Source organism: Sminthopsis crassicaudata, chromosome 2 (assembly GCF_048593235.1).
Source record: "Sminthopsis crassicaudata isolate SCR6 chromosome 2, ASM4859323v1, whole genome shotgun sequence".
Classification (NCBI taxonomy): Eukaryota; Metazoa; Chordata; class Mammalia; order Dasyuromorphia; family Dasyuridae; genus Sminthopsis; species Sminthopsis crassicaudata.
The window spans coordinates 114323627-114350260 of NC_133618.1; the positions used below are offsets into that span (position 1 = coordinate 114323627).

Genomic DNA, 26634 nt, shown 5'->3' on the forward strand with positions numbered 1-26634 from the left:
ACTTTCTCACCTTCAGTCTTTCTCTATTTACTGGATTCTTCCTTGTTCCCTACAAATATACTCAGAGGCACCCCATCCTTAAAACACAAACCTCATTTGATCCTACTATCCTGACAGCTATCATCCTCTATCTCTTCTCCCCTTCTTAGCTCAATTCCTCAAGAAAACCATCTATATATTTGGAGCCTCCACTTCTCTCATTTTTATACAATCTAGCTTCCAATTTCATCAGTCAATTAATGACAACGTTCTCCAAAGTTATCATTTTATCCCCAATTACATGTTAAAACAATTTTAATCTTTTTTTAAATTTTGAGTTCAAAATTTTCTTTCTCTTTCCCCTAATTTTCCCCCTCCCCAGCTGCCATTGAGAAGGCAAGCAAACTGATATAGGTTATACATGTATAGTCATGTAAAACATATTTCTATGTAAATCATTGTGAAAGAAAACAGAAATGTAAAAAAAGAAAAGAAAAAAAGAGTTCAGTTCTTTGATCTGTATTTAGGCCTTTACCACTTCTTTCTGTGGATTTGGAAAATGCCTTTCATCAAAAGTCCTACAGAATTGTCTTGTATCATTGTATTGTGGAGAATAACGAAGTTATTCATAGTAGATCATCAGATAATGCTAATTACTGAATATATACATATGATGTTCTCCTGGTTCTGCTTATTTCACTTTTTATCAGTTCATGTAACTCTTTCCATGTTTTTCTGAGGGCATTCTGGTCATCATTTCTTTTTTGTTTGTTTTGTTTTGTTTTGTTTTTCCTGAGGCTGGGGTTAAGTGACTTGCCCAGGGTCACACAGCTAGGAAGTGTTAAGTGTCTGAGATCAAATTTGAACTCGGTCCTCCTGAATTCAAAGCTGGGGCTCTATCCACTGCGCCACCTAGCTGCCGCCTGGTCATAATTTCTTAAAGCACAGTATTCTGTCACAATCATATACAACAACTTGTTCAGGTAACTCCCTGATGGACATCCCTTTTACTTTTCAATTCGTTGCCACTATAAAAAGAGCTGCTATAAATATTTTTGTACAGGTAGGTCCTTTTTCTTTTTTTATCCCTTTGGGGAAAAAATCTAGCAATGTGGTCAAATGGTATGCATAGTTTTATAGCCCTTTGGCCATAGTTGCAAATTGTTCTCCAAAGTGGTACAACTTCACCAATAATACATCAGTTTTAATTTTCTCATGTCCCCTCCAACATCTTTTTTCTTTTTCTTCTCTATATTATTCATTTTGACAGGTGTGAAGTAGTAGATCAGAGTTGTTTTAATTTGCATTTCTTTTATCAATAGTGATTTAGATAATTTTTTCATGACTATAAATAGCTTTTATTATTTTGTCTGAAAACTGCCTGTTAATGACCTTTCATTATTTATAAATTGAGGAATGTCTCTTATTTCTATAAATTTGACTCCATTTTCTATATGTTTAAAAACAATGTCTTTATTAGAGAAACTCACTATAAAAATTGTTTTCACAGTAATCATTACTATGTATTTCCCTTCATCCTACTTAATTTTTATCCTTCTTTGAGTCAATTCTGATGAAAGTAAGATTCATATGCTACCCTCCCCACTTTCCCCATTTGCTCTGCCACTGTAAAATCTCTTTTAGACTTCTTTTATATTAGATAGTTTATTCCATTTCTATCTGTCCCTTTCCCCTTCTCCCATTCTAGCAGTGATCTCTTAACTGATAAACCTAATGTCTTTTCTCTCTATCCTGGTCTTTCCTGACCTCTCTGTAGCATTTCACACTATTAAGGACTTTCTCCTCATTGAAACTCTCTTCTTTCTAGACTTTTTGTAACACTGTTCTCTTCTGGTTTTTTTTTTCTTTTTTTTCAACTGCTCACTCTCCTTTTCTGGTTCTTGGTCCATGTCATACCCATTACCCATGGGTGATCTCTTTACCAAGCTCTCCCCTAAGAAAAACCTTTCTCTTTTCTATTTCACTTAGTGATTTTTATCACATTCCATGGGATCAATTATGATTTTTATGTGGATGATTCTCAGAAGTAAATACATAGCCCTACTGTCTCTGCTATAGTCATTAACATGACTTAACATGTCTAAAACAGAACTCTTTATCTTCCTTCTCCCACTCGCAACCCCCCAAACCTTCTTCCATTTCAAACTTTCTTACTACAAAGAGACTGTTACGTTTCCAGTTACTGAGGCACAAAACCTAGGTATCATACTTAACTTTTCACTCTCACTCAATTTATCATCTCCAATCTGTTACCAAATCTTTTCATTTCTACCTCTCCAACATTTGTCATTTATGTTTCTTCTTCACCTAGTCACAACTTTAGATCAGGCATTTAACAATTCTCATCTGGATAAATATAATAGGCTTTTAAATAATCTGCCTGCCTCAAGTCTCTCCAAATTCCAATACATTCACCACTCAGCTGTCAAGATGATTTTTCTGAAGTGTAAATCTGATCATGTCATTTCCTTGCTTAATGAATTCCAAAGATTTCCTATTACTTCCAAGATCAACTATATAGACCTTTCTTTAGAATTTAAAGCTCATAATCTTGCTCCTTACTACCTTTCCAGTATTTTTCAAATTTTGAATTTTTTTTAGTGAATTAAAAACCATCTTCTCTCCCTTCCCCTCACCCTATTAAAGAAAAACAAAATCCTATTTACAAATATATGGAGTCAAATTTTTTAAAAATTCTGCTTTGGCCATAGCCTAGTGATATATGTCTCATTCTATATTCTGACTCTGTTACCTTTTGATCAGGAGGTTGGTAATCACCTTGCTAGTATTTGTTCAAAATTTTTGCATTGATATTCATTAGGTAATTGAGTCTATAATTTTCCCTTCTGTTTTAGCTCTTCATGATTTAGGTATTAGCACCATATTTGTGTCATAAATGGAGTTTTGTAGGACTCTTCTTGCCTAGTTTTCCATATAGTTTATATAGTATTAGAATTAATTGTTTTTTGACTGTTTGGTAGAATTTACTTGTGTACCCATCTGGCCCTGAGGGTTTTTTCTTAGGGAATTCATTAATGACATATTGAATTTCTTTTTCTAAAGAGATTATTTGGGCATTTTATTTCCTGATCTGTTAATCTGGATGTAATTTATATTTTTGTCAGTATCCACTGATTTTTCTCAGATTGTTAAATTAATTGGCATATAATTGGGCAAAATATTTCCTAATATGTACTTTAATTTCTTCTTAATTGATAGCAATTACTCTTCCCATTTTTGATAATGGATAGTTGTTTTTCTTTTTTAAAATCAAATTAACCAATGGTTTATCTATCTTATTGAGTTTTCTCTCTATAAAGCCAATTTTTAGATTAATTAGCTCAATAGTATTTTTAAAAAACTTTTAATATTGTTACTCTCACCTCTGATTTTCAGGATTTCCAATATGGTGTTCCATTGGGGATTTTTAATTTCTTCCTTTTTTAGTTTTTTAAGTTGTATGCTCAATTCACTGATCTGTTCCTTTTCTATTTTGTTGATGTAAAAATTTAGAAAAATAAAATTTCATTGAAGTACTGCTTTGAGTGCATCCCATAAATTTTAGTAAGTTGTCTCATTGTTGTCATTGTCTTTAATGAAATTGTTTTTGATTTGTTCTTTGACTCACTTATTCTTTAGGATTAGATTATTTAGCTTTCAATTAATTTTAATGTATCTTTTCACTGCCCTTGGTTGAATGTAATTTTATTGCATCATGATTCAAAAAATACATTTAATATTTCTTCCTGTCTACATTTGATTTTGAGGATTTTATGCCTTAATACATGGTCAATTTTTGTATAGGTGTCATGTGCTATTGAGAAAAGGTATATTCCTTTCTATTCCCATTTGGTTCTCTTCAAAGGTCTGTCTAATCTAATTTTTAAAATGCTTTATTGACCTCATGAGTTGTTTAGGTTTTTTGATTGGATTTATCAAGTTCTGAGAGGAAAGAGTTGAGATGCCCCACTAGTATATTTTTGCTGGCTATTTCTTATGACTCACTCAACTTCTCCTTAAAAATTTGGATGTTATACTACTTGGTGTATATGTTTAGTACTGATATTGCTTCATCGTCTATGGTACTTTTTAATAAAATGTTTTTCTTTCTAATGTCTTTTAATTAGGTCTATTTTTGCTTTTCACTTTGTCTGAAATCAAGATTGCTACCCCTATTTTTTTTTTAAATTTCAACTGAAGCATTACCTTACCTTTAACTCTGTGTGTTTTTTTGATTCAAGTCTGTTTCTTATAAACAGCATATTATAGGATTTTCGTTTTTGATCTACTTTGCTATCCTTTTCCATTTTGTGGGAGAGTTTGTTTCATTCATATTCAAAGTTATGATTATTGTGTATTTCCCTCCATCCTATTTTCCTTCATTTATCCTTTCTCCTTTCAGAGTTTTGCTTATCTGCCCTCCCTTTTGTCAGTTTCTTTTTCCATTTTCACTTAAATTTTTCCCCACCTACTTCCCTGTCAAGTAAGATAAAGTTTTATATTCAACTGATTGTTTATATTATTCCTTCTTTGAGTCAATACTGATTAAAGTAAGGTTCAAGTGATGCCAAAAGCCTACCCTCTCATATTTTCCTTCACTGTTAAAGTTTTTCATTCCTTTTCATGTGAAAATTTAACTTCATTCTACTTCTCCCTTTCTTTTGCACTCAATGGACGCCTCTTTCTCTTTCACTAATTATTTTTGTATCATTCCCTCAAATTCACCTTATAGCTATGCCCATCTTATACCTATGCCCTTTCTGCATTCCTTCTAGCTGTACTATAAGTAATACAATTTTTTAAGAATTACAAGTTTAATTTTTACATTTAAGAGTTCTGATAAAGTCCTCACTTCTAAAATGTATAGAGAATTGACTCAAATTTATAAGAATTCAAGCCAATCTTCAACTGATAAATGGTCAAAGGATATAAACAATTTTCAGATGAAGAAATTAACATAATTTCTAATCATATGAAAAGGTGCTCTAAATCACCATTGAACAGAGAAATGTAAATTAAGACAACTCTAAGACCACTGCACGTGTCAGATTCGCTAAGATGACAGGAAAAGCTAATAACAAATGTTGGAGGGGATGTGGGAAACCTGGGACACTAATATATTGTTGGTGGAACTGTGAACAGATCCAACCATTCCGGAGAGCAGTTTGGAACTACCCTCAAAAAATTGTCAAACTGTGCATACCCTTTGATCCAAGAGTGTTTCTATTGGGCCTGTATGCCAAAGAGATCTTAAAGGAAGGAAAAGGACCCACATGTGCAAAAATGTTTGTGGCAGCCCTTTTTGTAGTGGCAACAAACTGGAAACTGAGTGGATGCCCATCAGTTGGAGAATGGATGAATAAGCTATTGTATATGAATACTATGGAATATTATTGTTCTGTAAGAAACAATCAGTGGGATGACTTCAGAGGGGCCTGAAGAATCTTACATGAACTGATGCTAAGTGAAATGAGCAGAACAAGATCATTGTACACGGCAACATCAATATTATACAATATACAATACAATTCTGATGAATGTTACTCCTTCCAACAATGAGATGATTGATGCCCACTCCAATGATCTTGTGATGAAGAGAGCCATCTACACCCAGAGAGAGGTTTATGGGAACTGAATATGGATCACAACATAACATTCTCACTCTATTTGATGTTGTTCACTTGTATTTTGTTTTGTTACTCATTTTCTTTTCTTTTTTATCTGAGTTTTCTTGTGCAGCAAAAAAATTGTATAAATATGTTTAAACATATTGGATTTAACATATACTTTAACATGTATAACATATATTGGATTGCTTGCTATCTGTGGAAGGAGTTGGGGGAAGAAGGGGAAAAGCTGAAACACAAGGGTCAATGTTGAAAAATTATCCATGCATATGTTTTGAAAATAAAAAGCTTTAATAAAAAAAGAAGAATCTCAAATTTAGCTCTATTAATACCCTTATGTTTTCTTTTTACAGATGTATGCTTCTCTTGCATCTTGACATTGGAGATCATATTTTTGTTTTAATTTTTGTCTTATAACAGCTTGAAATCCTTCTATTTTCTTCTTTTGATGGGCAAATGATTCTTGTAGTCCTAGCTACTTTGCCTTCCATGACCTTCAATCTTTTATTGCTGTAGCTGCTAAATTTTGTATAATCTTGCTTGTAATTTCTTTACATTTGCAATATTTTTCCTTGATAATTCTGAATTTTGGCTACAAATGTTCCTTGGAGTTTTTATTTTGAGATCTCTTTCCTGAGGTGAATGATAGATTCTTTCAATACCAGTTGCATTTTTTTTTTTTTTTGGCTAAGGCAATTAGGGTTGTGACTTGCACAGAGTCACACAACCAGAACCTGTTAAGTGACTGAGGCAGATTTGAAATCCTGACTTCAAGGCTGGAGCTCTCATCCATTACTCCAACTAGCTGCCTCCAGTTGCACTTTTTAAGGAGTTGTTTTCTTTAGTATCTTTTCCCATTTGGCCAATTATATTCTTTTAAGCAATTTTGCTTTCTTTTTCCAAGTTGTTGACTCTTTTTCATAATTCTCTCACACCAGTCTAATTCCCTCCTCTTCCCCTATTCCCCCCCTCCTCCCCACCCCCATGCCCGGGACCCAATTTTTCTTCTACCTCTTATGTGATTTTTAACGTGTCTTTCTGAAGTCTCCTATGAACTCTTTCTGGGCTTGAGACCACTTCAATTTTTCTTTGGGTTTTGCCAATAGATATTTTGTCATTATCCTTTTCTGAGTTTGTCTTTAACTTCCTTGTCATCATAATAATTTTCTATGATTAGATTCTTTTGGAGGCTTTCTTTTTTGGGGGCAGGGCCTTTTTCTTTTAAATTTGAGCTCTGCTCCTAAAGTAGAAGGGGTACTCTCAAATCTTGTGCTAGGGAATGCAGGCCCTGGCTGTTTATCTGGTACTGCACTAAATTTACCAAGACCATGGGGGGACCCTCATGTCTGGTACTATACTGAGGGGGTAGGCTGGGGGATGGCTGAAGTTACTGGAGGTCATAAAGGTCTGACAGCTTACCTACTGCTGAGCTAGGATCCTACAGCTGGTATCTGATATGTGCTGAGGCCATGAGATATTTCTGTGTTTTCCCCAGGATAAAATGAAGCACAAAGAGGGCTAGATAACTAGCAGCTGCTTGTTTGCCCAAGGCTACACTGAAGTACAGTAGCTTGCTGTTTGCTTAAGGGTTAGTATCTGTTTGCCCACAGCTACTCTGACTCACAATAGAGGTTCTCAGAGCTGGAATCTTAACTGTTCCCCTCACTTTTTTTGAGGCATGTGGTGGGGGTAGAGATTCGAATTGGAGTTTATTCTCTCCACTGCATTGGGATTCTGGATCTTCCACTGCTTTGCTAAGGTAGAATTTGCTGCCGAGATACTTCTGATCCTGAACTGCACTCGTCTTTTAGCCAAATAAGACAGACCTTTTCTGCCCATTTTCCAAGTTTTTTTGGGTTCAAAGATTATTTCACTTTGTCTTTTTGCTGTCCTATGATTTGCTGAAGAGGGGAGGGAGGGTTTGTAGCATTTTATGGTTGTTTGGAGGTGAATAAAGGAGAATTACAGTGATTTACTACTTCATCATCTTGGCTCCCACCTCTTTTCTGATTTTTTTTTTCCTCTAGCACTCGATTAAAAAAACCCAAAAACTCTTGCTTTATTTCTATTGAACATGTGCCCAAGATATGTTTTCCTTAAGGCTTTGCTTGTATGTGTCTTGGAGTCATTTATTTTAGTTTTATGTTTTGAGCTTCTCTTTCCTAAGTTTTTTGTGGTAGGATTTTTTTTTTCTTCTAGCCTACTGACTTCAGACTTTGTATTAGGACCAGGCCCACTATTAAAAGGAATGGCAGGGTTGCTTTCTTGGGATACTGATTGTTGTGTTATTCTAAGATCTCAGAGATAACTCACTCAGACTGGAGACCTACAAGCTTAAAGTGGTTTGATCTAGGATAAAATCTGATTTCTACCCTCCCATTTAGAGCTCTGGAAGTTCCTGATCTAGAGGCTGTATCCATTTAAGAGTTTCCAGTATGCTTAGAATTAGTTTATTACCAGGATGCTGAAAATCTGCTGGCATAGAATAACAGAATTGGTCTGATAGTCTTGCTGTGGTAATTCCACTGAAGGATTTTGAATGGGTTGGAAGTTAGAATTTAAGAGCTTCCTTCACTACTGGGGACCAAGCCACACAGCTCTAGCTTGCTGCTGAACTTGTTCTTTGCTCAGGACACATCCTGGGGCCTAAGGCAACTGCTCATTTTAGAATGCAATACTTAAGTATCAATCCCTGGTTCTTTGATCCAAATCTGGGTAGAAAGAGCTGTTGGTTTTCACCTATTCCTGAACTCTGAACAAATTTAAGTCCTTCTAGGCTAGATTTGTACCTCTTCTTTCCTTGGTATGAAGCCTCTTCCTGGGCTGGAATGTCTGGCATGGCCTTTATTCATCAGATCCTGTCTCTGGTTTCCACAAACTTGTATCTCAAGATTGGCTGAAAAAATTACTCACTGTGATTTCTCTTGGATTTTCTTATCAGAATTCAATCTGGTATATTTTTTTATATCTGTTTAGAGGAACTGGGGTAGAGGTAAAAAGGTAGGCTCACAGTATTTTTCTTCTACTTTATCAACCTGATTCTGTCTCCCTCTCTAGTCTTCTACTTTATTCATCACAATACTCAATAATTTAGTGACACTGATCCTCGTGCAGTCCCTCAACCATACTACTCCCTTTCCCTCTCTTTGTTCTATTTCCTCACCTTTAATTCTTAGTTCCTCTAGCTTTTTTCATGGATGAACTTACAGTTCTTGCCTTTTATGGGAAGCTTTCCCCAGAAAGCACTTTCCTTTCAACATTACATTAAGACTTTTGACACACAATATCCACATTAGTTATCCTTTGTTCTTAAAGAGAACCAAAATGACATGACTATGTTTGTCGAGTTAGATCTGTAGCTGATCAGACCAATATAAGCCTGAGTATCCCCTAGGAGGACAAAAGGTTCCCCCTATTGACCCTTGCTTTCTATAATCCCCTCATTATAGGTGCAACTATCAATAGGCTAAATCCTTGTCCAGATACACAATTTGTGTCTAAGGAAAGGTTCCTGGGCCAGGCAGAGATAGGGAAAATTCTTAAGTTCAGGTGCTGAAAATAACATGTAAAACAAAAGCTTTATTGAATATAATGGGAAAAAGAGGAAAAAGGATCTGACATAAACTCAGGCATACATTGAGTTTACCTCCTATAGTAGGGCAGCACTGAGGAGTAGAGAGACACGAGTTCATTAAGCAGGAAGGTGTGCTCCTACTGGAGGGGAGAATATACTTGTCTCTCTCTGAGAGGGGTTCTTATACTCTGATTTTAAATTACTTTCCTGGAGCTAGTTCATTTGCATATCAAGGATCAGGGGCAAAGTATTTTGGGAGTATTATTATCAGGGAGAAAAAAAAAAAACTTGGCTGGATATTCTCTTCACATGATAAGGAGAACATAAATAATCAAAATATCTGTAGGAAGCAGAGCCCTTTCATTACTCATTGTCTTTATAGAAGCAAGTTTCTATGTTTCCTCCAACATTAGGCAAAACACCTACTATGAGGATGGGGCTCCCATTGGTCAGACCTTCACTGCATGTTTTATTTACATGTTCACTAGTTAGAATGTATAGCCCAGGGACAGACACTTTTTGTATCCCCAGCACTTAGTATTCCTGGCACATAGTAAAAAAAGAATTGCCTGATGCACAGAGGTACACTGCCTCAACTTTGAAAGCTAGGAACTCATCCCGATCATGGGATTTGTATGCAGACCTATGCTATTGTTTTAATTTCACCTTGTTGGTAATGAGAGCTTGAGTATCCAGTCATATATGGTTGCCTCATCATAGCCTTTTGAGGGTAGAATGAGAATGAGAACAGTAGAATGAGAATTTTTAAAATCCTCTGGTTCAAAGGATCTTTTCGATTATGTCTAGTAAGCTGACTATTCTAAATACATTTATTTCCCTTTCCTATAACTCAATGCTCAGTAAATTTACTAACTTGCTAGTAAAGCCCCAACATCTCCAGGCCTCTGACAATAGAAGTGGGTTACTAATCAGATGTGCCTAAATGGGTCTTTTTTAAATTATAGCTTTTTATTTATAAGATATGTGCATGGGCAATTTTTCAGCATTGACAATCGAAAAACCTTTTGTTCCATCTTTTCCCCTCCTTCCCCTCACCCCCTTCCCCAGATGGCAGGTTGACCAATATGTAGACATGTCCACACAGTTACTAAATGGGTTTTAGTGACTATAGCCTTCCTATAAAACCCATGTTTCTCTATTTTGTTACTAACAGTGATTGAGCTGTAGACTCTTGTAGAACATCAGGTTGTCCCTACTGCTCCAGCTTTGGAAGTTAGCTCTTGGCCCCAAAGCTGCCTTGGTAGGAGAAATGAAGACTAAGTTCCCTCCCTACGTCTTTTCTCCATTAAAACATTCCAAATGAGACTTGATAAGTCTGCAAAACCACAGCAGCAGCCTGGGAAACATTTTAAAAGATGACTGACATCTAATGATTAAACCTCCTCTATGCTTTAATAGTTATCTTCATGAGTTACTGTGGAAGAAAACTACTTGTAAGTCAACTTCTTAGTCTTCAAACTTAACTTGGATAATCAAAGCTTTTCAAGCTAACAATTGGTACTGACATGGCCTTTGATAACCTAGGCTCTTCTGCATGCCATAAGAGTAAGACATAAATGGACACAGAATGGGAAGTTGGGCAAACTGATAGAACTGTCAGGATATATAGTTTGTAGGATTCATGCCCCCCTTTCTGTAATTGGGACTTTTGGCTTTTTGATATTTCAAGCTCACTGGCAATAGCTTAGCCATCATATCTGTTCTTTTCAGTTACTAGGAAAGAGTTTGTCTTACGCCTCTTTATAGTCATAAACCTTGCCATGTACTTGATGTTAATTGGTAAGTAAATTTGGTGGAAGGGTATCATATATCAACTTTTGTATTAACAGACTCAATTCACTCTTCTAGGTTTCCTAATAGAATTAACCTTCCAAGTATCTTGAACTAATCAAGACTTGTATTGACCCTTTGGACTCTGCCACCATGCCTCAGCTACCTTATCTTGGAAATCCCCTCAATGCCTTTGCTCTCCTGACCCTGGAGTTTACCTCAAGCAATTTTTCTCAGAATCTTTGAGGAAAGGACAAGGCCATCTATCCTTCATTTCTCTTCATCATCTTCTGACTTGTCTAATCTTTATTCTCTCACCTGATTTCTCTTAACCCTTTTAACTTTATCATTCTAAGACATCCTACATCCCTACTGTCCTCTTCTCTCATTAATGAGTTTCTCCAAGAACCTCTACTTTGAGGAAAGGCTCAGGTAAGTCATCTCTTATTCCTCCTCAGGCTCTGGTTCTCTCAATTTAGCTAAGATGAATTTTCAGTTTTCTTTTTTGTATGTTGTTTTCCACCATTGTATTGTAAGTTCCTCAAAAGCACTGGTTGTCTCTCTTTTGGGATTGTATTTTTATTCCCATCATTAAGCAAAATTAACTGTCTTTGAACATAGTCCTTAGGGGCAGCTAGGTGTCGCAGTGGATAGAGCACCAGCCCTGAATTCAGGAGGACCCAAGTTTAAATCTGGTCTCAGACACTTAACACTTCCTAGCTGTGTGACTCTGGGCAAGTCACTTAACCCCAGCCTGGGGAGAGGGGAACAGCATAGTCCTTAATGTTTGCTAACTTAACAAAGAGAATATACATGGGTTCTGAAAGGTAACCTGAGTTTTCGTTTATGATGCTACATCAGCACCACGGGTTATACTTAGATAATTTCTTGTGCTTATTCAACAAATATTAAACATCTACCATATCTACACAGTATACATGAAAGTGCTTTTTTGTTTTTTAATGCCCAAATATACAAAGACAATTCACACACAACATACATTTAAACTAGGGTTAGGATATTTTTTTGGTAAAGTTTTATTATTGTTTGGGTACTCTGAAGTATAATTTGTAGCTTGCTCCTCGGAACAGCAAATCAAAGAAGGAGGCAAACATCCACCTGTCAGGCACCGACCAGGATACAAAGACAAAGACAAACATTTCTGCTCTTAATGAACTTGCTTATGTTCTAATGAGGGAAACCATACCTAAGCCAACCTTACATCCCCACATTCCCCCCAACCCCATCAATAAGATCTTTAAGTAAATACAGATAGATGATCACTTAGAGATTGTGGCTTCAGGAAAAGTATTTAAGATCCCAGGTCATTTTCAGCAGTAGGGGACTATGATTCAATGATAAACAATAAATTTCATATAGCACAAGTGGGAAGATCATTTAATATCTCTCTGCCAAAGTTTTCTCATCTGTAGAATGGGGTTAATACCACTTACCTCCCAAGGCTTTTGGGAGGATGAAAGTAACTATAAAACGCAAACCTTAAGTGTCATATGATTTTTATTATTACTACCAACTTTAGTTCACCATTCAAATTATGTACCCCTTTTATCAATGTAATTCTTGATGTCTTCTCAATGGTACTACAATACTACTGCACTGTTTCTTTTTAGGGGAAAAAACAACAACATGGGAAGACTTGCTGGAAATAATGGAGAGTGAAATAAGCAGAACTAAGAGAATAGTGTATATAATAACAGCAATATTGTTTAATTAGCAATTGTGAATTATTTTGAATACTCAAATTAACTACAAAAGACCCATGAAAAAAGATGCTATCCACCTTGTGAAATCATTGATAAGTATGCATATTAAGATTTTACAAATATACACACATCTGTTTAATGATGGCCTTTTCTAGGGCAAGATAGAGTGGAAGGAGAAAAACAGTGTAAAGCAGAACAAAAGAAAACTCAGAAGTAAACAAAAACAAGATAGTTTTTAAAACAAAACATAGTACTTATTACATAATTTACTTTTTATTTTTAAACAATCTGAAATGGAATCATGGTTTCCTATTAAATCCTCTGTGTTGTGCTATTTAAATGAAAAGTTTATCTTTTGTATTTAAGTTCAAAATGAATAAAAAATTTTAAATAAAAGATAGTCCTTATTTGCTTCTTTCAGTTTTCATGTTTAAGAAAAACTCCTTTACAAATTACTCTTTTCAAGATCCACTTAAGGTTAATTTTTTTTTAAATTTTGAAAATGAATTTAAGGAAATCAAGACTATATATGTAAATTTGAAAAAAACAGATATGTCTTAATAATAAACAGTGTAATATATGGTAAAGTCTTAAGAGTCCGATTTGGATTTTAAACCTTGCCTATGTCACTAATTTCTTGTGTGACTAGCCAAACTCTCTGAGGTTCAATTCCCTTATATGTAAAATGAGGGGGCTGGAGTTTCAAACTCAAACTAGAAATGGGAGCCAATTTTAAAAATAATTGCTTCTGAAATAGAAGATTCTGAAATACTTTTTACAAAAACAAACAAAAAAACTACTGAATTATGATTTAGAATGTTTTTTTTTTTTTAAAGCTATAAAGAATAATTTGGTGGAATACCCTAACTTTAAAGCACACAAGACTCATGATTCTGAGTATAATGTATTTTCCATTACATGACACTGACTGTTTTTAAATGTCTTTTATAAACATAATTTCTTTTCATATGTTGACTAGACTTGACTGCCAAAGTTTCTTCCAATGCTAAGATTTTATATATTTATGAAATAAATGCAATCAATTTAGTTAAATTAATACATATGTTGCTATAAGCTTTTATTGGAAACCTACCCTAACCTTAAGGCTATTATTTTAATCTAATGCCCTTCTTCAGATATTTACTATTTATCCTGTAAAGATTTTTGTATATACTAGTTTGCATGGTTTTTCCCCCCACATTGTCAACTCCTTGGAGCCAGGTATCTTTTGCTTTTTGAAAAAAACTCTAAATACAGTTTGGCCTGTGGAAGGAACTTAATGTTTACTGATTAACTGATAGAAGGTTGTGATTTTTGCAATATTATTAAACTGTATTAACTTTAACAGTATAATAAAAAAAATTGAATTTTAATTATTAAAATGTATTAACTTGTTTACTTATATTGACTTCTTAACACTTATTTTTCAAATTTACTTATGCATGTTATTTTGTTTTTATCATTCCTCATGTCATAAATTTCTTTTTATTTTTTATTCTGCATATTTGCCATTTTTCATGGCACAATATTTTATTATGTTCATGATACAATTTGTTCAACTATTCCCCAAATCATTTACATATATGTGTGTGTATATTTTATATATGTGTGTGTGTGTGTGTGTGTGTGTGTATGTATATATATGTATAATCACTTAGCAAAAAAAAAATCAGCTCACTGAAGATTTTGTTTTTAAGTAGGGGTTTTTAACTTGGGTTGTATGAATTTGTTTTGTTTTTTCTTTAAATGTCAATACCTAGATTTCATAATTCATCTCTATTGTAAGCCTATGCATTTTAAAACATTATTCTGGGTATAGGTCTAATGTCTTCAACAGACTATAAAGATGACCATAATAAACACACAAAAAAAGGTGAAAAACTCCTGCTTTAGATTAACAATTTTTAAAAGGATTAAAAAGCTTTCACAATTTAATGCAATATCATCATTCCGTGGTAGCACCTGTGACTCTTTGTAACCCCATTTGGTGATTTCTTGGCAAAGATAACTGCCATTTGTTGTTTCTTTGTTTAGCTCATTTTACATTTGAGGAAACAGAGGCAAGGTGACTTCTCCAAGTCACACAGATTTTAAGTGTCTTTGAACCCAGGAAAATGAGTCTTCCAGAACCTGATCCTCTGTCCACTATGCCTCACCTGACCCTCTTTGAGCTACTGCCTGACATAAAAGGGATTTCTGTAAGGAGAATTTTGCAATTCTAATGGTCATAAGTTTTTTAAAATCTTCATGTTGTAGTCATAAATAAAACACTAGATTAAATCAAGAACAAACTTTTCCCCAAAGTGGAACCTGGATGATTGAATATGTGATCTGGCAACCTATTTTCAAATGGAAAACAGGTAATCGGACAACTAAATCATAGTGGCATTTCTTTTACTTATGTTCTACTCAGAATCCTACCACTTAGCCCAATTTCTAAATAACACATATATACTTTTGTGAAATCTACTTTTTTCTTCCTAAATCTTTTTTTTTTAACTTCCTTTCACTTTATAGTAAAATACTGTTGGATTATATGCAATGATACATGCTGAATTAGCAGGGACAAAAAATAACAGGAATAAATTAGATACAGAGTACTGGTTTTTCTTATTACTCTGGTAAGCAGGGGAAAAAAATCCATTAGTCCACCAATCTCCAGTGATGCAATCTCTCCGTGTCTTACAAAGACTGAATTTAAACTATAAATAATATTAATATAATAAAGTTAAATTATAATTCAATATTCTAATATAATTAAATTAATATAATCAATAGATTGCAAATGAGGGGATAAATCACGATACCCCGTTAAGGTCCCGAAATTTGGTGACGAACCCCACATCATACATCGCATCACCCTCACACCCAAGAAAGACGCTCGGGTGTCTCGGTGGGATTTTCTCAGTGTCTCTGCTGCGTAAGTGCTCCGCTTTAAAGTTTCCAAAATATCTGAAATTATTCAAATGACTCAGGCGCGTAGTAGCAGACGGATCACACACAGTAACGAGCACAACTAAATGGGATTCGGAGATTAAGAAGAGAAGGCTTATTTTGAGTGATTGCAATAAAGCTTGCGTCTATCCAGGTAATTACTTCTGCTGAATGAGCTGGAGACTCGCATTTCCAGATCGCCCCACGAGAAGAATCCAAAGTGATTTCTCTCACTTTTCATAGAGTCCTTTACCCTCCTCACTAAGGTTAGAAGCAACAACGGCCCCCGTCGCGATAATTCTCCGGGACCCTCGGGCCTAACCCTAACAAGACTCGTCCCGCCCCCGCTTCTCCCCGCCCCCGCTTCTCCCCGCCCCCCTCTCCAAGGAGAAGCAGACACACAATAATGGACTTCACCTTTGACCCCGGGTTTCCTAAATCTGTCCCGCCTCCGTAGGAGAGCAGCGGCGGAGTGACAAGTCCACGGGGAGGGGGTGAGGTCTCAGAGGGAAGGGAGGATTCCCGTTAGAACGGGGTTTCTCAAGGCCCTCGGATTCTGGCCCCTTTTCAGTCAGTGTTACGCTGGGACGAGGGCGGCCGAGGAGAAGGGGCCCACTCCCGAGGAGCCGCTTTCGCTGTTATTTCTAACCGTCCGAACAGCTCGCCGGTCTCGGGCTCTCCCGGGACGGCAGGAATGAGGGAGGGCTTTTTCTCCACTTACCTCCGCACCAAGAAAAGAGCACTCTGACCCGCACCTAAAATGGCGGGTATAGCTCCGCGCTCGACAAGAGCGTCTGTGACACTCGTTCTCCTCCAGGGGTCCCTCCCCATTTCACCCACCCGGCCCCGACCCAGCCACCTTGCGCCCGGAAATGACGTGGCCCAGCGGCGGTTCCTCCGCTGCATGATGGGAGAATGTGTGGAGTGGGAGGGGGGAATCTCCGCGGAGGAGGAGGAGGCGGCGGCGGCGGCAAGCGGAGGGTAGCGGGATGGGGGCACCTCGGCGGCGCTGAAAGTCCGGGTCTGTGTAGATGGAGCCGCTCCGCTGAGGGGGCGGCGGGAAGGTTGCCCTCCCTAGTCGCCCGTTCCGCTCCGCCCCGGAGGAGCCAGTTCCTCCCCCGGCCCCGAGCCATGCCCATCGCGGCCGCCCTGGAGGAGCCAGGTAAGAAGCGGCCGCCGCGCCGGGTCTCTTCCCCTCCCAGGTCGGGGATGTGGCGGCGCCGAAAACTCCCGCCGCGCCGTCTCCGCGGCCCACTCGCGGGTGTGGGGGCCGGGGCGGAGGGTGACTGGTGGCGGCTGCGGCGAGGGGCTCCCGCCTGGGGGGTGCGGGGAAGGAAGTGGCTCTGCGGCCCTGCGGGCGAGCCCGTCCTCGGGGGCCGGGGCCGCTTCCCTCCCCGCACCGCGCTGCGGAGCTCCGGCCGCCGCCCTGATACCCCCTGCGCCCGTTCCCAGCCCCGGGCCGGCGCTCTCTCCCCCTCCCCGGCTGGGCCCCGCTCCCACCTGGACCAGCCCTCGTCCTTCCCCGCTCCCAACTCCTCTCTACCTGCCTGATTTCCTCCTCTTCCGCTCCCTCGGAAAAAAGGCAAACGCACACCCGGCACACGCTGACACGGATATGCACAGTTGTGAAGTTTGGAGCTCTGCTCTCTCCTCCCCACCCTTCGCCCCTTCCGCGTGACAGGTGTAAACACTGCCCCCTGCCCCGAGGAGGCCGCCGCCCGGGAACCCTCCGGGCCACCTGCCCGTCTCCTCGAGCCTCCTCCCCTCGGCACCCCCCAAATCACCTGTGCCTCGGATTACGCTAATTTAGCGAGGTCCGAGCGGTTTGAGAGGTAGGATGGCCTCGCCTCAAGAGGGGATTGGTTTAAATGCCTAGGAGGGTGGTCCTAAATTCTCCGTGGGACTGGAGGGGACATCTGGCCTGTCGCTGTGTCCTGATAAGCCTCCAATTTGGGTTGGGGAAAAAAAAAAGGAATTTAATTTTTTCTTTTTCACCGAGTGATTTGCAAACGGAAGCAGCGTTCAAGTTGCTTTCGTGCTTTTTTGTTTGTGTTTCAATTTCTTCCTTCTTGGGGGAAGTTAAGTCGAATTAAGCTTTTGAACTTTACCTTAAGTTGAGCTCACCCTCCCTGCCGGCCAACTTCCCCAACTTTTGATTCCTTTTTTTTTAGAATAAGGTTTTACCTTAGAAAGTGAAGCTTGTTTATAATTTTAAAGTCGCCTTTTTAGCCATTAATATAAACTAAAGTCAAAACACGGAAATGCTAACTTGGCTCGTAGGATGGGTCAACATTTTTCGTACTTTACTAACTTAAAATGATATCTTTTGTTGTAGAGATCATAGATTTAAAGTCGGAAGAAACTTTAGAGGCAGTTTAGGCCAATCCCCTCATTTTACCTAGGAGGACATGAGATCAGAGATGACTTATCCAAGGTCACGTAGGCAGTGCGGGACAGCTCACTCTAAAGCCATTGTTTTTGCCAGTAAGATAAATTATTTTAACTTTTACTGAAATATCCTTGGCAATATTAACTCACTAACGTTAACAATAGTAAATAGAACATCAGTTTCCTGAACATTGTCGAACATTTTATCCACAGAAGTATTAATCATTACAAAATTGTATTTTAAGGTATGTATGTGTAGAGGACATAGGTAAAATTTCTAAAATGTTATGTTGTAAAAACTGTTGAAGGTCAGACATTTTTGGTAGAATTCAGAAAAGATTAGTTTTGAAAATGTATCTTTGTTTTTTCTTTTTAGCTCTTTTAATCATATGTACAGTAGATATTTATTTTAGTATTGCATAGTTCAATTTCTTGATGTGTGCAATTATTTAAGCATTATAAAGCAGTGACTTTCTTAGTTTAGATGTTGCAAGGACAGAGTTTACAGGATCAGATGAATCTTATTTGTTAAAATAAACAGTTTGGAACTTAATTCTCTGAAATTTATGTAGGAATGTAAAAATTATTGTAAGCTAGGTTTATATTCCTACAAATCTTTTTTAATTAGTTAACAGCTAATTAGCTAATTCAAAAAAAAAACTATTGCTGTGTATCAATATGGAATGTATACTTTTTTAAAAAACTACTAAAGCCTACCCCAAGGATACTAATTGGCAGTTATGGCCATATGAAGTGTTCTGCTTTTCATCGAGAATTTTAAAAAATGTCTTAAATGATAGAAGTACTAAATGTTTAGATCTTTTAAAATCTAGTATAAAATTTTTTAATTGAAAACTTTATTACCTAACTGCATTTACTATTAGTAAATTATTAATCTGTTATTTTGTATTTTATATTCTTTTTTTCTTATTAAATAGATAATGCAAATGTTATCTTCCCCAGTGTATAAATTTCCAGGCAGAAATGTTTGTATTTATTCTATTGTATAAAGAATTTATTAGTATTTTATGTGTACTCCAAAATGTCATGCCCATTCCATGTATTTGATTTGTACTGTAGCTAGTTATAAAATGATTAATGTCTCCTATCTCCCCCCCCCCCCATCCCATGCTTGGCATATATTGTTGTTATGTAATTAGAACTTCTGTCACTTTCTATAAAGCAAAAAAGCAGTTACCAAAAATTCTTAAATGCCTTAAAGAATTGGTTGGTTTGAAAGTTTAAGATAGATACCTGATAATTCATTCACATTAAAACATATAAGTGATTGTCTTTCAAGACTTCTCCTTTATGTTACAAAAGTAACAAACATTTTTTTATGTTAAAAAAGCTTAGAATTTCTTTTCCCTTTCCTTCCTAATAAAACTTGAGTCTTTTGAGGTTTTTACTTTCCCCCATTCACAAAATATCCTCTCCATCCTTCTAATCACGGGCTGATAAGATTGTGAGAGGAAAGATGACCTCATTTTAGGACTAGATAGTAAGAAGTAAAAGAGACTTTGTTTTTATAGCCCAGCCTTTACACTTTACAGGTGAGGAGTCTTGAGGCCTAATTGTTTCCCTTCCCATTCCTACTGTTCCTATCAGAATCCTCACCTCTACCTTTCTCCCCAGGCCTCTGTTGGAGCTCTTTATTTACAAGCCCCTTCTCCCCAACTGCATATCAGGTGCTTCTCTTCTAGCCTACAGATTCTCATTATTTTTTCCCAACCTTAGGCTAAAACCAATTTTCACTGCTTTTGTTCTAAACAACTAATTTACTGATTCACTTTTGAGAAACAATCAGGTCGTAAATTAGTAGAGTTTGTTTTTCTTTTAGTGTTGTTTTTAATATACATTGGAGAGGTAGAATAGAGTACTGTCTTCAAAACTAAGAATACCTGGGTAACCTACCTCTGATACATGCTTGCTTGTGTGATCCTATGCAAATTAACTGGGTCCTGGCACTCACTCTCCTTGATAGAGTTTTCATAATCTTCCCAAGTTTCCTGTATCAATGAAATCACAGGTCCAGCCCCTGCCTCCACTTCTCAGCTTTGAAAATGCAGTAGCTATCAGTCAAACTGAGAGATAAGTTAGGCCAAATGGGTTAAATACTTACTTACTCTTTTTATGTGTGTGTAGATCATCTTACACAATGCATATTTAATTCTTAGGAAACAAGTTCCTTCCCCAGAGCTGAGTACATAATAAAGACTTTGCAATTACTGTAGCTTGATGATACTTAGTTAAGATAACTATATGACTTTTATTTCCAAAAATCAAGGCCTTTCATCTCAGGCTGTGTTATAAATTCAGAAGATTTACTGAAGAACTAGAAAGTATTTCTAATATTATTTTGTATCTGGAGGAATAAAATGCCAGATGAAAACCTTTATACCTTTATAAAACTGGAGGTTGGTGGGGGTTGTATTTTTAAGCTAAAGGAATGTTACAAAGGTAACATTTTTATTAATACGGTGCTGTTAATATTGTTTATATAATATTTAGAGGTCATTCCTCAGTTGACTATTTGAAAGGTGTTTGGTAGTTAACCTTTTCAAAGAATGGCTTACCATAGTGAATATCTTTTCTTATCTGGAGGCATAGTGAATAGAAAACTGGGCTTATAGTCAGAAAAACCTGAGTTCAGAATAGCCCCATTTACTAGTTTTTTGACTCTAGTTAAATCATTTAGTCTCTATTTGCCTTGCTTTAGTATTTTAGATATGAGTAGCATCTCTTTTGCAGAGGTGGCAAAGTGCCTAGCTTAGCGCCTAGCAAAAAGTAGTTGCTATATAAATGTTTGTTCTCTTGCCTAATTGTTTTTTGTCTTTGAATCCTCTTTACTTGGTACAGTGGTTTTATAAGTGCTTGTTAGTTGATAAAACTTAATTAAACCTTAGAGGTTTTATGTTATGAAACAAAATGTTTCTGTTTCTTCCCACAACTATGTTAAATGTTTTAGGTCAGTGCTTATATTGAATAGATAAAATTGTTTACTGTGGCTTTAAAAAATCTTTTTCCTCCTTAACTATTTATTGTCTGCAAACAATTATTAGTCTCAGTACATGCAGACAAGATGTTCTTGTTGCAGTAATATACTCAGCATGGGGGGAGTGGGCATTTGTTTCTCCCCCCCCCCCCCAGTTGTCATTGGAGGCAGACTTTTGTTTTTCATAGCTATTTATAAAATTGGGGGGGGGGATTACTTTAATCATAGAAGCTGAATTAAATTGGCTTTTTAAAAAAATTTGGAATAATAGAATTATTACTAACTTTTCTTTAATATTGTGAGTAATAGGAGGGTCTTAAGTAGGTCTTAAATATACCCAAAACAGAAATTATCTTCCACAAAGACACAAGGTTTATTCCTCCAAAATTTATTGTTGTTGAGGCTACCCCCAACTTGGATATCATCTTCAGCTCTTCACTTGCATCTATGGTACATATCCATTCTGTTGTCAAATAGTATTTTTTTCCCTCTGCTCTTTTTCTTATTTCACCTGGAATGTTGCAAGTAGGCCTTTAATTGATCTCCCTTTATTAAGTCTCCTTACCATAATCTATCCTCTAATTTCAGTTGCTGAAGTGATTTTTCTAAAGTGTAGAAAAAAGGAAAACATTTGACGTCTAAATCTTTCATAAACTGAGTCCTTTACTCTATAACCCACCTATACTGGTATGATTATTTGCTTTTGTTCACACGGGATGATCCATCCCCCTGTCTCTCCACCAGAACTGGCTGCCCCTAGTTCCTGGAGGAATTCCACTTTTTTCATCTTCAAATCCTCCTTTTTCCTGGCTTCCTTTGAGATTCATTTCAAATCCTATCTACTACAAGAAATCTTTCCTTATCCTCACCACCTTCTTCTACTCCATGTATGCACTTTTTAATATACTTAGTTATTTATATTCCCATGCATATCACAGTGCCTGGTGTAGTAACGCTTAATAAATGTTTGTTGACTGACTCGTTGTGAGCTGACTGTAATAGTTTGTCAGTATTTTTGAAGAACTTGTTAGTTACACTAAAGTATTTTCATTAGTCAACTTATAACATCAGTATCCTGTTTTGTGAAAAAAGAGTGTTTTAAGTTAAAAAAAAACAACAAACCCTTAAGCTATTGTTTTCATCAGTTTGTTCACTCGGCCTTTCCCTTTTTAGAATGAGTATGCAGTGTATTGAGAAGGACATTGGTTTGGAAATTAGAATTCACTAAGCCCTTATTAGGGACCCAGGACATGTGGGTTGTTCAAATATGAACAGCACCTCTGGTATGAGGATTTCCTCATCGACTTTTGGTATTCACCTGGCTCCAAGAAGCTATAGCATGTAGCATACCCTGTTAAAAACTTCTTGGTAGATGGGTTTAACCAGGTTGACAGTAACAAGCTTCAAACCCATTGGTGAGTTAATAGGGTGTCTACCTCAAACATGTAAAGACCACCCAGTAGATGAGAACAATTTGTTCAATGGTCACGAAGTTGACTGAAGCAGGTGCTTTTGGAGTGCTTAGTCAAACATCAAATATGGCATTGCATCCTGAGCAATTCAAGATCACCCTATAATGCCATTGATCCTCTTCTAAAAGGAAGGACCAAACAACAAATAAGTACATCCTGTTTGGCAGGCCTCATACCAAAAATTCAAATTTAAAAAAATGGGGCAATTTACTAAAAAAAAAAAAGTATAAACACAAAGCTACTAGTTACAAAGAGAGAACCCTAGCAATTGGAGGGGGAATCAGCTTCTAAAAACTAATACTCAAAATTGAGCTTTGAAGAAAAGGATTCCTTGAAGTGGAGGTGAGGAGCAGAGCATTACAGGCACAAAGACAGCCTAAATGCAAAAGCAAGTGAAAAGAAATGGGAAAAACTGAAAGAATTGTTTAGTTCGATTAGAGATTGTGGGAAAGGGGGGGGGGGAAGCAGAGATAATAGGTTAGGGTAAGATTGTGAAGTACTTTTAAACAGGTACTTAATATATTTCATTCTATAGGTATTAGGAAGCTGAGAGTTTACTGAATAGATACATTGGAATATTGAGAAACTTAAAACAAACAAACTCATTGAGAAACTTTTATAATTATCTAGGCAGCAGGTAATAGGATCTTAAGTAGATTATAGCTGTATAGATAGTAGATTAGATAGAAGATTCAAGAAATATTGTGGAAGAAAAACAGCAAGATGTAGTTCTTTCAATGTGCGGTTAAAATCCTAGCTCTGTCCCTTAGAATTTTGCATAAGTAGAGTAAGCCTTCTAGGCCTGTTTTTTCATCTGTAAATTGAGGATATTACACTAGTTAGTCTACAGTTCTTATTAGCTCTAAATCTGATTTCTTCCTGACTTCATTTGCATACAGATAGCCAAAGATTTTTAAGGAAGTCAGTTATGTAGTAACTATTCTGTCTTAAGACAAGACTGCAGTTTTGTTTTGTTTTGTTTTCCCTTAAATTACTTACATATTCCTAAACCATATAATTGAGCTTTAATTCTGCCCTGTGTAAGGAAAGTGCAAATGATTTAGTTTTTACTTTGTACAGTGTTGATTTCTAGATGATTATGAAGATGACTTTTGAAAGTAATCCTTGAAAAAAGAAAAAGTAATCCTGTAAGATCCTGTTGGGTAGTTGCCTTGAGTGGCCTTAAGGGAAAAGAATATAGAGAAGAAAGGGAATTTTTAGAGAGAGGGAAGGCCATTGGGAACTGAAAACTTTTTTATTTATTTTTTGTGTGTCAGTCCAGCTAATGTTATGTAAATTGTTGCCTATAAACTATTCCTATCATATTCTTGATTTGTTCTGGAGTCATTTAACACTCTCTTTTTTTCCTAGTCATTCTCCAAAAGAAATCTAAAAGGTTTTTTTGTTGTTAAACAACAGAAGATACACAAGAAATATTTATTGAATTGAGTGTTAATTTTTTTTTCCACAGGAGCTCATAGAAGGTAAAATAATTATTTTCTCTCTTTTTTTTTTTTTCTTTTGATGGCAATTGGAATTAGATGACTTGCTTTGAGTCATACAGCTAGGAAGCATTAAGTGTATGAGACTGGATTTATGGCTTCAGGGCACGTGCTCTATCCATTGCTTCGTTTAGGTGCTGTATTTACTTTCTAAAATCTTTCATAAGGCGACTCTTTTGAGAATATCTGGTATAAAAATATTTTTGAAATTTAGATTTTCTCAAGTCACTTCATATAGTTTAAAAACTAGGAGAAATATCATGATTTATTCAGAAAAGATCTATAAACTAAACATAATTGCTCACAGCATCATTGTAAGATAATTTCCCTACACATGCGCAGGCACACACAAACAAACAAACAATTTTGTGGTGATAGATGTTACCATCATTTTATAGCTTTTCAATAATATTTTCCATAATTTACATAATCTTTAAATTTGAATCAGCATGGAATATGCATAGAGAGCTGTCTTGCTTTAAAGTAAATAAGCCTTGCATTTAAGTGTTTCTTTTTACTTTATATTAGTTATATGAACATGGAAAGTCATTCATTCCATTTCTCAGTCCCAGGCTAAGGACTAAGTTCCGAGTTCATTTGAGGGAAGTAGTTTCTATACAAAGAATTCTCTTTTGCTAATATATATCATTGATCTAGACTTGCCCTGTCTAGGAGAAAAAAAAGTCTTTAAGATAACTCCTACAAACTCCTTAGTATTATACCCATTAATAAAATAAGTTACTTATTTCTTGACTTCTAACTCTTAGCTATTTTCCTTTCCCAGTAAAAAGCAAAATCTTAAACCAAGTGAAAAACATCATAAAAAGTCAACCAAGCTGGGTTGGAAGTACAGGTAATTTTGTATTTTAACCTACAAATAATAGCCTAATTAAATTTATACTTTTACATTTCTGCCCTATGTGCCAAAAGGACTCCTGCCTTCTAGAAAAATATAGAATTTCTTGAATCTTATATAGACAGATACATACTATATATACATATAAATAAAAAGTGAAAAAACAGGCTTATAAATATTAGTCTAGAATTTAAGGGTTATTTTCCTTCCCTTCTCCCCAAATAAATTTTTAATTTGTAGGATCTAGAATTGGAAGTACTAGAGACAATCTAGTTCAACTTTCTTACTTTACATATAGAGAATGAATATCCAAGAAGGTCCATTGGATCAGAGTTAGAGTTAAAAGTGATAGGTTCCAGCATCCTCTTTTTAATGAGAAAACTGAGGCCCCCAGGGATTAAGTGCCTTGTGTGAGATCCCACAGATAGTAATTGACAGGGCTGGAATTTGAACCCAGAGGTTCTGCCTCCAGATGAGCTGTACTTTTTCTGTACCATTTTGCCAGATAACTAATGAGTAAACATCACTTCATTTGAAACTGTTACAAAATTTTTTGCAAGGTTTTAAAAATGTCAGTTCTCACTTCAATTATTCTTTATATACATAAGAGTTTTTACACTACTTAAATGATATGTAGTAACTTATTTGAAAAACAGTGACTAGTTTTCTTTTGCTAACTGAAATATGACAGGCCAGATTTTTAGGAAATGGAAATTTATTTTTTTTATTACCTTAACAGACACATAATGGAGAAAATAAAACCTGTCTCCAAACTCATATAGCATATGATGTCAAATTTGCACTGTTTTTAGATTATCCATGACAGGGGCAGCTAGGTGGCGCAGTGAATAGAGCACCAGCCCTGAATTCAGGAGGACCCAAGTTCAAATCTGGTCTCAGACACTTAACACTTCCTAGCTGTGTGACCCTGGGCAAGTCACTTAACCCCAGCCTCTCAAAAAAAAAAAAAAAAAGATTTATCCATGGCGTCACTCGTCCTCAAATAATGTGGATAATGTTGATTTGATTACATTTTGTTAACTATTTTGTGACCTCTGCATAATAGTTCTATCAATAAAAGATCTCTATTGACAATTGCAGTTTAGCATGAAATACAACTTACAAAAGCATATGCAGAGAATATCTCTTCTTGGCCTGTGGTTACTACCACCACAATTTCTGTTATTTTTAATTTCTGATATTTTTGATACACTTTGTAGAAATAAACCCAGGTCTGAAGCAAACTGATTTCATGAAGAATGTTTAATCCCAAAATATAAACTTGGTTAAAGCATGTGAAATATTGAAATAGTTGCAGAGAAACAAAAATTAGAAAGTGAGGGTAGAATAAATTGGAAGAATTTTAAAGTGTGAGGGGAATTGGAAATTAAGAAGCAGAGACTAACCAGTAGGCTTATAATTATGAAAGGTTAAAGCTCTAAGGGATGTCTTTGGATAATCTTCATTTTACAGTTGAGGTACCAAAAGCTGAGAAATAAGTGGATTGCTCAAGGTCAGCAGCAGAGCTAAGACTAGAAGCCTAGGATTCCTGATTCCCAGTGCATAGCTTTGCTATTGCAACAGCCAAAACAGTGAAGGTTGGAAAACTGTGGAAAAAGTCAAGTCACATTATTTTTTTTATCTATAAAGGTCACAAACTAAGATACTCCCTAGGAGAAATTAAGTCTTAAAAATGGCATCTTCAGTTTTTTACAATTTAAATGGCAAATGTTTAAAACTATTTAAAACAATTATAAATGTTTAATCCATA

General features: G+C 36.3%; 2 protein-coding genes across 3 annotated transcripts in view; one reads left to right on the plus strand and one right to left on the minus strand.

Moving 5' to 3' along the window:
• LOC141554768 (uncharacterized) overlaps positions 1–16472 on the minus strand; it is a 175768-nt gene extending 159296 nt beyond the window's left edge. Inside the window, exon 1 of the mRNA XM_074287054.1 lies at positions 16372–16472. The gene's annotated coding sequence lies outside the window, so the exon portion shown is untranslated. The remainder of the gene's footprint in view (positions 1–16371) is intronic.
• A 94-nt stretch (positions 16473–16566) lies between these two features.
• Positions 16567–26634, plus strand: part of AFTPH (aftiphilin) — an 85510-nt gene continuing 75442 nt past the window's right edge. Inside the window, exon 1 of one of the 2 annotated variants that reach the window (XM_074287050.1) lies at positions 16567–16812. The gene's annotated coding sequence lies outside the window, so the exon portion shown is untranslated. The remainder of the gene's footprint in view (positions 16813–26634) is intronic. The other variant, XM_074287049.1, reaches the window with a different exon arrangement.